At 43.6% G+C, this 12,375-nt stretch overlaps 1 long non-coding RNA gene across 1 annotated transcript; it reads right to left on the reverse strand.

The window, feature by feature from the left end:
- Positions 1-3,076: 3,076 nt before the first annotated feature.
- On the reverse strand, positions 3,077-5,543 carry LOC146204743 (uncharacterized). The gene is made up of 3 exons (XR_014702908.1): positions 5,271-5,543; positions 5,028-5,188; positions 3,077-3,492 (listed from the first exon to the last, which is right to left on the reverse strand). It is a non-coding gene; the product is annotated as an uncharacterized LOC146204743 (long non-coding RNA).
- Positions 5,544-12,375: the final 6,832 nt, after the last annotated feature.

Raw genomic sequence — 12,375 nt, forward strand, 5'->3', positions numbered from 1 at the left:
ATGGAGAAAGCATGCATAATGCCATATAATAGGCAAGTGGGTATGGATCCACTAAAGCACTACCTTGTGGCCTTTAGCACAAGTAGATATAAGGAACTCAGTGATGTGTAGTGCCAAAGGCTGGTAAGGGTGTGGTGTTGAAAACTTCCAAAAATTTGTAATGCAGGCTTTGAAACTGTGAATTCACACCACTTCTAAAGTGGTTTCCCACAGATGTGGAAAGCCTCTTACCAAGGGGCCACAAGCTCAGCAGCGGTTTGTGGAGAATTATGCCCTTAAAAAAAAGATGAGTCATGTTCTGAGCGGCATCACCACAATTGCAGGCGACGCTTGCGGTGATACACATCTGTGTATACATGGATAGAGTTGTAATATTCTCACCAGATGTATGTCAGATTAAGTTGCTTGAATCTACTAATTGATATCTTGGATTTCTCCAGTATCCCGAGAACATGCAAACGCACCAAAGGTTGAGTCATTACACACAGAGGTTGGGTGGGGTGGTATGGGAAGTCGTAGCGTGATAGCATTTGTAATTAATGGCAGCGGAGTGTACGTGAAAAACTGCTGTTCAGCTGCTCATCCTCAGTGGGTGGCAATGGTGTTGTGCAAGTAGTCGTAAATACACACAAAGTGGTTCGTGTGACAATTATGTAGATATTGGGCAGGCACGTGACATTCTGAAGTAACAGCACAAAACGTGGATGGGAGCACAAGACGAGAAGACGACACAATGTCTCATCGTCTTCTCGTCTTGTACTCCCGTCCACATTTTGCGCTGTTACCTCAGGATGGAAAACCAACAAGCCCAACCTGCTATTCTGGCTAACATGCCATTGTTTGAGGTGCATTACGGCAGCCAAGGTTTATCCCAAGCACCTGCACTTCTATGTACATGTTAAAGAGTACTGGGAGTGGTGCTCATATGGGTGTGTACCATTTTCCTGGCTCGGGCAATCAGATTGCAGGCGGGCTAGCACACACAGCCCAAAGCACATGTAGTAGAAGTTTGGACTGTCGAACCGCGAAGTCTTCAGTTCAATTCCTTCCCTTATATTTTTCAATTTGTATGAGTATCATACAGTCTGTGCTTGTATGGTTAAATTGCGAGGGTGTACATATCACCTGCGCTCCTGACCAACCTCACTCTGCATAAGTATTCACCAAGCAGTTTTCGTTCCATCAAAAGGCTTTCACAATATTCAGCGACACAAGCAGCTACTCAGACAGCATCAGTGTAGCATTCTTGGAGCTTCGCAAATCTGTGGTTACATTGTTTACTAGCAAAACATGCACGGTATGTAGATATGTGTACTAGGACGCATAAGATGCCGTGACAATGTGGACTGCCCTTACGTATACAGCTGCCCTTTAATCCTGTTACATTCTAGCTTGCAGTGAATTCAGCAGCAATGTTTCACAATTTAAATCATCCCAACTTTATATTTCTAGACTTGACCCCAGCACCGACAAAGTTCATTGTATTACCAGCATTTTGGTGGCATATTCAACCAGCAGGCCAATTAACTCAACGTCATGCAGGTTCTAGTGCAGATGTTTTCATGCAAACTATGGGTATCATCAACGAAGGAGGCTTTACTATACATACCTTTTCAGCACGCTGTTTTATGACTGGTTAAAGTCTGGTACATTTCAAAGATAAGGCACATATTATTGTATGCATGTCTACAGATTGCAGATTATGCTGGCTTGCTTCTGAATGAGACTGCAAAATGCTGAAAACAGTGGCCACCTTTCAAAGCAGCTTTTGCAGAAAACCGTTTGATTTTTCTATTCCCCATAAGCCACTATTTTTCGAGGTTGTGTAAAGGTGAACGCGGCAACTAGAAAATCTAGGTTTGTCAGTGCCACAAGGACCACCACTTTGTGGTACATTTGGGCATTATCTAATGTTACCAAATGAGTGTTAGAGACATGTTGCTTTCAAAATAATTTATTGGTTGGCCGCAGGTTCATCAGTGCATACAAAATTTTTAGGCTAGAAGGAAGTTGACCTAGAGCAAGACATCTTTTATTCACGCTTCTTTGCTGTCTTCCTCTCTCCTAAATATACAAATGTGTATATACAGCTTCACAATCATGATGTGTTGAGGTCAGTGCTAAATAAAAAAAAATGCATCCGACAAAGGTATAGTTAGAGTTTGAGTACACAAAATTCATTCTAAGTGAGCCTATATATGTCTTGTAGATTCCAAGGGAAGGCAAGTATAGCAGGGGGCAGCAGAAACTCAGGCAGGCAGATAAAAAGTTTGCGGGGATCAGATGGATGCAGCTGACAGAGGATCGGGTTATTTGGATAGATATGGGAGAGACATCTATACAAGCAGGTATATACACAACTGCACAATTATGATGCATTTGCGGTCAGTGCTAAAAAAAATTCCACCCATCAAAGGTATAGGTGGGGAGTGAGCACACAAAATTCATTCTAAGTGAGCCTATATATGTCTTGTAGATTCCAGGGGAAGGCAAGCGTAGCAGGGGGCGGCAGAAATTCGGGCAGACAGATGAGATTAGGAAGTCTGTGGGGATCATATGGATGCAGCTGATGTATCTGCGGTCAGTTCCAAAAGAAGAACAATTCTACCCGTCAAAGGTAAAGGAAGGGAGTGAGTACACAAAATTCATTCTAAGTGAGCCTATATATGTCTTTTAGATTCCAAGGGAAGGCAAGTTTAGCAGGGGGCGGCAGAAACTCGGGCAAGCAGATGAAATTAGGAAGTTTGCCAGAATCATGCACCTGGCACAGGATCGGGTTATTCGGATGGATATGGGAGAAGCATTTGCCCAGCAGTGGGTGCAGTCAGGCTAGTGATATCAACAAGACTAACAACTGGATGAGTTGGTACTGATTCATCTTAAAACCAGCCAGAAGACGAAACACGTGAGAGGAGCACAAGACAAAGTTTGACTAACAACTGAAATGTTACTGAAGGAAAGAGGCAAAAGAAGATTCGCACAGAAATGCACGTGCACGAAAAACCCCCAAAGCAGTGAAAGCGTGGAAAGCAGAAAGGGTCTAAAAAATCAAAGTCTAAAAAAAGCTAATTCCTTATGGTCAAGAACCACTCGTTACAAAAGGGAAGCCACAGATCCAAGTCCAAAGGCACACTATACTGCAAAGGCTAAGGACGTGTGTGTGGCTAAGAAATCGGTCAACAGTCTTTTGGGGCCTTTTTTACATGTGCATCTCTGTGCAAGTCTTCTTTTGCCTCTATCCTTTAGTAAAATTCCAGTTATTAGTCCAGCTGTCCTGCAATTCTCTCTTCTCATATTTTCCGGCTTGTTTCAGAATGAATAAGGTGATGACTCTACAAACCTTGCACAAATTGGAAACCAGTGTAACTGTCAGATGGAAACCTTTCCCTTATTTGGCTTGCATTACAAATAGGGAGGACTTTACTGTGATGTCTGCCGAGGCATCCCCAAAGCCAGTGCGCAAGCTGGCTGTAGCAGATGTAGTGGTGCCTCCTGTTGACAAGAGAAAAAGCAATATTCACTTTTCAGCATAGCAAAATGAAAATATGATTTAGGTCTTTTACAAATTTGAAAGTTATTCATGCATCTGTACAATTAATTCCCGTCTAACAGAAGCTGTACAGTGTAACTTTCACTGTCAATTTATTCTCCCTGGAAGTATGGCAAACTTTGAATTCTGCTGCAGGTGATTGAGAGAGAATGAGACCCACCCAATATTAGAACTCCAGTGCAATCACAATTTGCTACTGCAGCAAAATAATGCCTGAAGGCAATGCAGCTTTTGACTGACAAAACCTGGTAGTCGTCTTACACCCTCTATACTAGTGCTGTGGCCGATGTCAATGTCCACGCTGATATCATCCGCATAGCACGAAGATGTTAAGTATGCGACTTATGCATTAAGCAGCTCTGTGCATGGAGTCATTCTATTCGAAGGAGCCATAAACTACAAGTGCACTTCTGTCAACAGCTCTCAGTTGTTTTTCCACAACACGGCACGTGCCAAACTTTCTGCAAGTGCCGCAAAACTACTCTATAACTTCATTTGCTAACTGTAAAATTTCCAACACTTACTCAAACTGTGGAAGTTTCGGTGTACTGGCCTTTGGGAGAACGTCTTTTTTTTTTTTTGGTTGTTACATTTCAGCACATGTAAAATGTCAGTGTCAAAGCATTTTGGAGAAGTTTACTGTGTGCAGGTGTTGATGATGGTATCAGTGAAGTCAATTTTTTTAATTATATTTGCACACTATACAACACTCACCTAATGCAAGTGGGTAAAAAAAAAACTAGCAAATAAAACTTTGAGTGCTGGTATGGTGATTGTTCTGGCAGCAAGTGGGGACAGGCTATAACAAGAGTTGTCGGGCTAGTTAGTGATCGTCTGCAGAAGCCAGTCCTGCTCTGTGTGTTTTTCTTTTCTGTGCCGTTTTTTAGTGCATTTTCCCACGGCTTCCGTAGGAGACAGGGTACTTCACTGCATGCAATTTCACTTAGCACAGAGTCCTCCGAAATGAGATTGCTTTTGTACTTATTTACTGCATTTCTTGTGGCATTCCTTATGTATTTATGTTTTGAGGTGCTGCACTTGCTGAAGGTCATACCTGGCTAATAAAACAAGCAAATGTGTCCGGACAGCGTCCCCCCCCCCCCCCCCCTCGTTACTTCACATCAATGTGCATGCCCTTTCCATTTAGCAAGTTCACACTATCAGATGATGCGTGTTTTCTCATTTACTCGTGCATGGAATTAAGCAAACCAGTAATTTGCATGGTGAAACGTCATGCTCATGCGCTTCTACGAAAACAAGAAAAATATGAAAACCAGCGATGTGTTCGCGCTAACGTGGCGCAATATCAACACTGTAGACAGTGTAGATGATCGCAGGTAAGTAACGTTAAAGGGGAAGCTTTATTTTATTAACACTGCCTTCCGCAATAGATTTCATTACAGCATTTCTTGCTCGAGAAAATGAAAAACAGGTGCCGCTTGTTCAAGTTATGTCGCCTTTCGCTCAAGGTTCTTACCTTGTGTTCTCGACTAGCAGTCCATGATCAAGAAGCATTTGGAGTAAATGCGGATGATCTGTAACACCCAGACGGCTGCTTCAACTACGTAGTCGCCTCCGGGATCTCGCCAGATGCTCTCAAGAGCAGTCGGCATCGGCACGCACCGCCCGCAGCTGCACCTGTTCGAAAGCTTCGGTTAGCGATTGCGCACTCTCGCAACGGTCAAACGTAGGCTAGGCTGCAAGACTCGGACATACATACCAATGCGTAGTTCCGAAACGGCTGGGATCGGGAGGCTGACGGTCGGGGCTTCTGCAAGCCGGAGTTGTGCCGCGGTTACCGCGGCCTCTCGACACAAGTGTTACTGTACCGGTCGCTCGCAGGGTCCATCTTCGCCGACCTGGCACCCGAAAAGTTGCGTCGGCGTAAGGCTCAAAGCCCACGATGTAACCATGTTTTAACAGTAGCGACTATATTCTAGTTCACTATAGCAGCACAGCGACGCTGGAACCCACGGAGGAACCTAGGCGTCGGCCATATTAAAAACCCTGTGTGAGCGTAGAGTAGGGCACAATTAGAACCTCTAAAATACACCGAGCTTGGTCAACTTTGGCTCAGCAGGCTCCGGCAACGGGAGCTTCTCATTGGCTTAGCGCTATGACGTATCTGTTGAGTTGAGGAGGACGCGCGCTAGGAAACCGAAATTCTGTTTTTGTCGCTATTAAATCAACGCGGGCGATGAAACGAATCGAGGTATATTATATGATGCAGGACAAGGATTCCATTTAACTAAGCCGTGCAAAATTTCCGGAAAACGTTTCACGACCCCTTTAAAAATTCCATGACATGCGTTCATGGAAGAATACACCAAGACACTTTACTACAGGTACAATGTCAATCACAGTGTCATTCAGTTTTAAAACGCATAATTGGCCCAATGAACGGTTTTTGGTCTGAAGAAAACGGCTTTAGCTTGTTTTTCTTTTTTTGTATCGATATTGAGTGAACTTGAGCAACTCCAGGATAATAACTCTGCAAGTGCTTGGTAGGCATCTTTAATTATGTCAATGGGGTTTTATCCGGTAAGAAGCATAGTGGTATCGCCAGCATAGATGATGAACTTCACCTTACTGCTAAAATTAATGAGGTCATTTATGTAAATACAAAATAATAGAGGACCCAAGATACTTCCTTGTGGTTCACCTGCACAAATTAACTTCATGTCAGAATTTTATTATTAATGACAACCATTTGCTCGCGGTACTGCAGGTAAGACTTCAATAGTTGCATGAGAGTGCGGCGAAAGCCATAGTGGCGTAGTTATTCCAGGAGAGCAATATGATTAATATGGTCAAAGGCTTTGGTGTAATCGATAAATACACCTAATGTGCATAACTGTCGCTCAGATGAAACTAGAATGATTTCCTTTTGTGCTAGAAGAGCAGTTTCTGTCAACAGGCCTTTTTTAAAACAAAATTGAGCGCAAGTAATGACGCTATGTTTTGTCTGGAAAGATGTCATCCGGCAGTGTATCCGTTTTTCTTATCAATTTGAAAAAACCGCGAGTATCGAAAATGGACTGTAGTTCGAAAGAAAATTTCTATCCCCACCTTTGTGTATAACTGTGACTTTTGCAATCGTAAGTTTCGTTGGGAAGGTTTCATACTTGACGTTAAGATTAAACACGTGTTCTAGTACATACGAAATAATGTCTAACACGTGTTTTACTGGTCTAATTTGCAGTCTATATGAATCGCAACAATTACTATTTTTATAGATGAAAAAATGTTGTATACTTCGCTCGCTTTGGGAGGAGAACAAAACGCACTGCTGGACGTAATTGGAGGTTTCAGGTAACGCATGCGGTTTCGATCATGAGTACTATTTGTTAGAGACACAAAGTGTTCACTGAAGCAGTTTGATAATTTTGTATCAGAAATAATTTCGCCTGCGCCGCCTTTTATACGCGATAAACTGCTCATCCGCGTGACGTCACGCGCGGCTCCGACGGTGGAGCGGGCACGCGATCGCGGCGACGCCGAAGCGCCAGCCACACTCCGCTCCGGTGGCCATGGTAACGGCGCATGCTCAAAACTGGTCTCTCCCGGATACCGCTAAATGCTCGACTCGTTGCTCAGAGTAGCTCTAGCGACAAGACCACTTTTTAGAACAGATAGCCACTATTAATAACTCAGCAAAGGACACAGCCAAGTTGTGCGAAGAACCTTTAGGAGCAAAAAAATACATTACAATGTTAGAATATATGACGAGAAAATATAGAGTATAAGAAAAGCAATTAAAAGCAGGACTACGCGCATCATCATTTTATGGCACAAGGCACGCTATCGCTTTGACAAAAAAAAAAAAAAAGCTAATGTCCACCCACTGTCGTCGAAAATGAAATGTAAGCGCTCTCTTAAATAGCTTAACTTTTTTTTTGTACTTACTCAAGCCTGGAACGTACCGGGTGTTTCAGCGAACACCCTAAATTAAAAAAAAAAAAAACAATAAGCTCAATAAAGAATATTTGCAGAAACGAAATCTCTGCCACGGCGGACACAATATGCTGCAAAACTCCTGTAATTATTCACGTAATTAAGTAAAATCTACTATTACGCTTTTTAATCAACGAAACTGGGTGGTTATTCCCATGAGCAGTTCGAAGGCGTAAATAAGAGCAGGCCATAACAGTTTCAAAGAAAGAAAGTTCACTTTCTAATGCCCTGCAGCGCGAGGAAATCCGACGCTTTTTCCATTTTCCACACAAAACCGAAAATGAGCGCAAGAGACGGGCAGGTGCCTCACTACAAACTCGACGTCCGGTATTGACGTGATGCAGCGGCAAAGGCGCCAAATTCGAACTGCCGGTCCTAATACGACGTGCCATGCATTTTATTTCGCTTCGTCGCTCCAAAACCAACGATCACGTAGTTGGCAATGGCTGGCCTTTCCCTCGCATAAAGCTGCAAGGCAAAAGAATGTAAATGTGCACCAAAAGAAGCACTCGAGCGGTGGCCGAACTGGGAAAAACTGCATGCCAGCGCAGCGTCGGCCCATCCGGCTGATCCCTCTCGATTACCTAGTGCTCGCTGTATTGCCGGCACGAGCGAATCCACGCAGCTACCACCACTGTTCACCAAAGGCGCTTTCAATGCTTCGTGTACGAGTTTATTGTTCGCTCATGCCATACACAAAAGTGTACCCACTGCGGCGCGTACTTTCAGCTTCGTCAGGAATGGCACAATTCTTTTCTGCGTGACCGCAGTGGTTCGTTGCTTGACACAAAGGAACTCGCGAAAAATGAAAAGCGTTAAGCATTGGATACGCTGTCGTGGCGAGCGGTGATGGTAACAGGGCGGCTTGGCTCTTGCCGGCGGTAAGGCGAGCATCAGGTAATCGAGATGGCTTAGCCGGAAGTGCCGACGCACCCTCGTTCACTTCTGCCATCTGCTGATAGAGCTGGCATACAGTTTTTCTCTCTTTTCTTTTTCTTTTTTTAACTTGACCGCCGCTTGCGTGCTCCATTTTACTTTTGATGCACCTGTACATGACGAGGCTTAATACCGTTTGAAGTTCAAACTGAGCGCCATAGTCCCTGCATACGTCATTACCAGACGTCACGTCTATATTGAGCTTCCTGCGCGTATGTTGAACTCAGTTTCAGTCTCTTACGGAGAAAAACGTGGGACGTCCTCGCGCTGCATGGCTTTAGAAAATTCGTCTTTCTTCGTTTCAAAAACTCATATCGCATGTCTGGGTCATGGCTTCGAACTCAAAATTGGAACTATAGAAACCCAACTGCGATAAATAAAAAATTAATTTATGACTTAGTTATTTACCCGGGTAATTACAGGAGTTTCGCAGCATATTGTTTCCGTCGCGGCAGAGAGCTTGTCCCTGCAAAAGTGTTTCCTGAAATACCCGGTAACGACATTGCATCGTACTGGTCTCCTCCTGCTTTATTGGTCATGTGAGTATATCGTACCCCTAGAAGAGGAAGATGCAGCAATTGTGCATTCAAGAAGACAGGTGTCAGATAAAAAAAAAAAAGGGGGGGGGGGGTATTTTGTAATATGGGTTTTCCTAATCAGCCTGCCGCTGCAGTTCCAGCAAACGATTTCATGTATGCATGCATTATTTCTCTGTTTACAGAATAACTTCTCAAATATTTTGTAATTATTATGAGTATGCACGTTGGAAAACTGTGTGGCAGCGCAGGTGGACTTTTTTCTCAGCTGGTTAGTTCATAATGCACGGTAAGAACAGCCAACAAAAAAGACACTATAAAGTGTGTACGTGAATTCTTCCGCATTGTGTCGTCTTTTTAGTTGGCTGTTTTTACTGGGCATTTTGACAGCGCCCCATCTTAATATACGAGCAGTTTGGGTAGCATAACAAATTATATATTTCAGCACAAAGGATGAAAACACGAAAAAAAAAACGAATATAAGTTTTACTCGCTTACCAATATAACTTGAGTGGCATATCTAATTTTTGCACAGGTCCTCTGAGAGAGTGCATCCGGACAAGTGGATACTTCGCAGTACAATGGTTACATATACGTCACAGAATTTTCAGGCAACCGTCAATCCTGCCTGCAGGCCCTGCACGACTGCATTCTTAGTGGGCGTACTGACACAATTGCAGTTGCTCACATTCGAGCAGAATGGCTCCCTACCATGACAGGGCAAGTCTGTGGTGCTGGACTGTTGCCACTGTGAAGCGCAAGTTGTTGCTTGGTTCTTATAAAAAGACCACATCTTTCAACTCTCATTATGCTGATGTACCAGCATTAACTTCAGCCTTCGTATCTAGTATCTGGCGGGAGCGAGAAGGCGCTTAGTTTCAACAAGGTTAGTGATCTTGTAGTAAAATAAGGATGGCAAACTCTCCCAATGAAATGTGCGATAATCTAAAAAATAAAAATAAACTAAACAAAATAATAAAATAAACACAGATTAAGAAAAGCGGAAGCGAAAGAAAAGAAAATATCTGTAATAGCGCCTGTATAACAGCACATAAATAACACTGGGACCACTTAAGGGCTATAATTTCTTGACTGCATTAGATATGATTGCGGCGAGTTTTGGACTGCCTCAAGCGTGTTTCGAGCATTTCGGGTATGAGTCTTTGTTACCATTCTTAAATTATGAACGCGAACTTTTCGCCATCAAGCATTCCGTATGAATGCGGCCGTCTTCTCGGTACTTCTTATGGATGCATCATTACGCTGATCGAAAACGTTCTTTGAAGTATGTGAATTATATACATACTACGTCCTCTAAGGCAGTCAGACAGTCTTCTTCAGACATGTCTGAGCACTGATGCATTACATACATGCCAGTTTCTTTTTTTGCCATGTACTTCCGCCCATATTCACCACCGTACTTTCTTTTCACTTCTTCCTAACGACATCGCCAGCCAAATGGCGTTTCGCTTCTTTTTTTTTTTATTGTTCTCTGCGTGTATGATAAGGAAAAAAAAAGCTGCCTACCTGCAGTCACTGCGGCTTTCTCTTGCGAGTCTCTCCTCGGCAAACACATCACACACGTACGAGCAACCCTGATTTCGCATTGTGGGCTGCTCCACTTTGAGCGCGCATGGAGGGTGCCACTTAGGAAACGCAGCCAAAGATAGCGAAGAACAGTGTTTCAGAAAAAAAAAAAGAAAAAAACTATGCAAGGTACAAACGGTCTGCGCGTGCCTACATCCGAATGCTCCGGCTTTTATGCTCCGGCACTTCCGTTTCGTTCTTGTTCCAGTTGTTGAGCCGAAACTCGTGCGTGGTTTTAGTGTCATTTGTGTGTGTCAGTGGACCACAAGTGGGAGAACTAGGCGAACGCTCTTCTTTTCCTTGTTTCGTGTGGTATTTACACTCCGTGTACAGGCACAAGTCGAATATTTCCTTCCTGCAGAAGGGTCTTCTTGCACCGGCATTAAAAGAGCTCCGTTTTTCCTCTTCCCATTTCTTTATTTCTTCTTTCTTTCCCCAGAACAAGCACGTTCGAAGGCGCGTTTAGTCAAAGCTTAGTGTGTGTTTCGTTGTCTTTCGTTGGCGTTCAAGTTTAGTCTTCACCACGAAAGTCGGTATGAAATACTCAGGAGAAAATTACGCGCAGTTTAATATAGTAGGTATTGTGGCGTACATTTGCTACGTGCTAAAAGATTACAAAACAAAACTGAAAGCCGGGTGCGCCTGGCTTCCTTTTTTCCCTCTGCTCCCTTTAGGTAATAAGAAGTAATGCGCTTGGAAATACTGCCTCTTCACGAATCCAGCGTCAGACGGGCGGTGGCAAAAAAATAGAAAAGAAAACTTGTTTTTGGCAAGCACACTGCGCGCTGCCGCCGAAAACTGAGCTTGCTTGGACAGCAAGCTCATTTGTCACAACTGTAGTTGAGCCTCGACTGCGGCACCACGGAAGGAACTACCTGTGTACAATGATATATCGTAGCTAGAGACAACTGAGAGCTCCAAGTTAGCCATTTTTGCCTCACTTAACTTTTTCCTTTGCAAGAAAGCCCTGCCGGCGCTTCTAACTTGAACGTTTAAGTTTTTAACTGAAAAGAATTGGGTACCATTACTAATAATATATTTTTTTGCTCTTTTCAGGAGCTTCCTGATTTTGGTTACTTTTTATCACCCTTCGAAGAGCTCCAATGGATTCAACAATATAGTTTAGGCAGCAACAAAAATCAACTTAGCATCTTGCTTTTCAACTGTGTAGTGACAGCTTTTGCTGTACTTGAATACCCGCGTAATTATTGTCATGCAGTCCAACTCTATTTTCAGGCTTACGCATTAACACCGCAAAAAAAAAAAAAACTATTGTCATTAAAGCACTTGTTTAGCGCACCTAAATGCCCCCCCTCACCCCCGCCCCCCTCAAAAACACCGGCTTTAGATGCCCCAAATCATATAGGCTAGATGAGGGGGGACAGATAATTCACTTTAGTTCTAAAGGGGCGCGAGGCTACAGTTAGTTATTTAAACTATTTGCATAACAGGCAGCCCCACACACCAAAATCAATGCGCTGAATGTTCCGAAAAATTACTACGTAAAATACTTGATATCCAACCAAGCCACCATAGCCACCATAGATAAGCCATCAAGTAGAGTAGGTTATAGGTTTCGACAGGTGCCTTGGGAAGCAAACAGGGACAGCAAAGCTCGGCCTTGGCTGAAACGGCCCATGCGCTGGTTGCCGTTGCTCCATGCAGAACCGGGCAATGGGACGGCTGCAAGAAGTAACGCGCCACAAAAGAGCTAATGTAGCCCCAATATGGTTAATTCTATAAACTTGAATGCACAGTCCGAAAAGGGACGGCAGTTACGCTAAAGTTTTCCAGCTTCGATGCAGTTTCCCT

This window comes from Amblyomma maculatum, chromosome 1 (assembly GCF_055883805.1).
Source record: "Amblyomma maculatum isolate TAMU_Amacu chromosome 1, ASM5588380v1, whole genome shotgun sequence".
Classification (NCBI taxonomy): Eukaryota; Metazoa; Arthropoda; class Arachnida; order Ixodida; family Ixodidae; genus Amblyomma; species Amblyomma maculatum.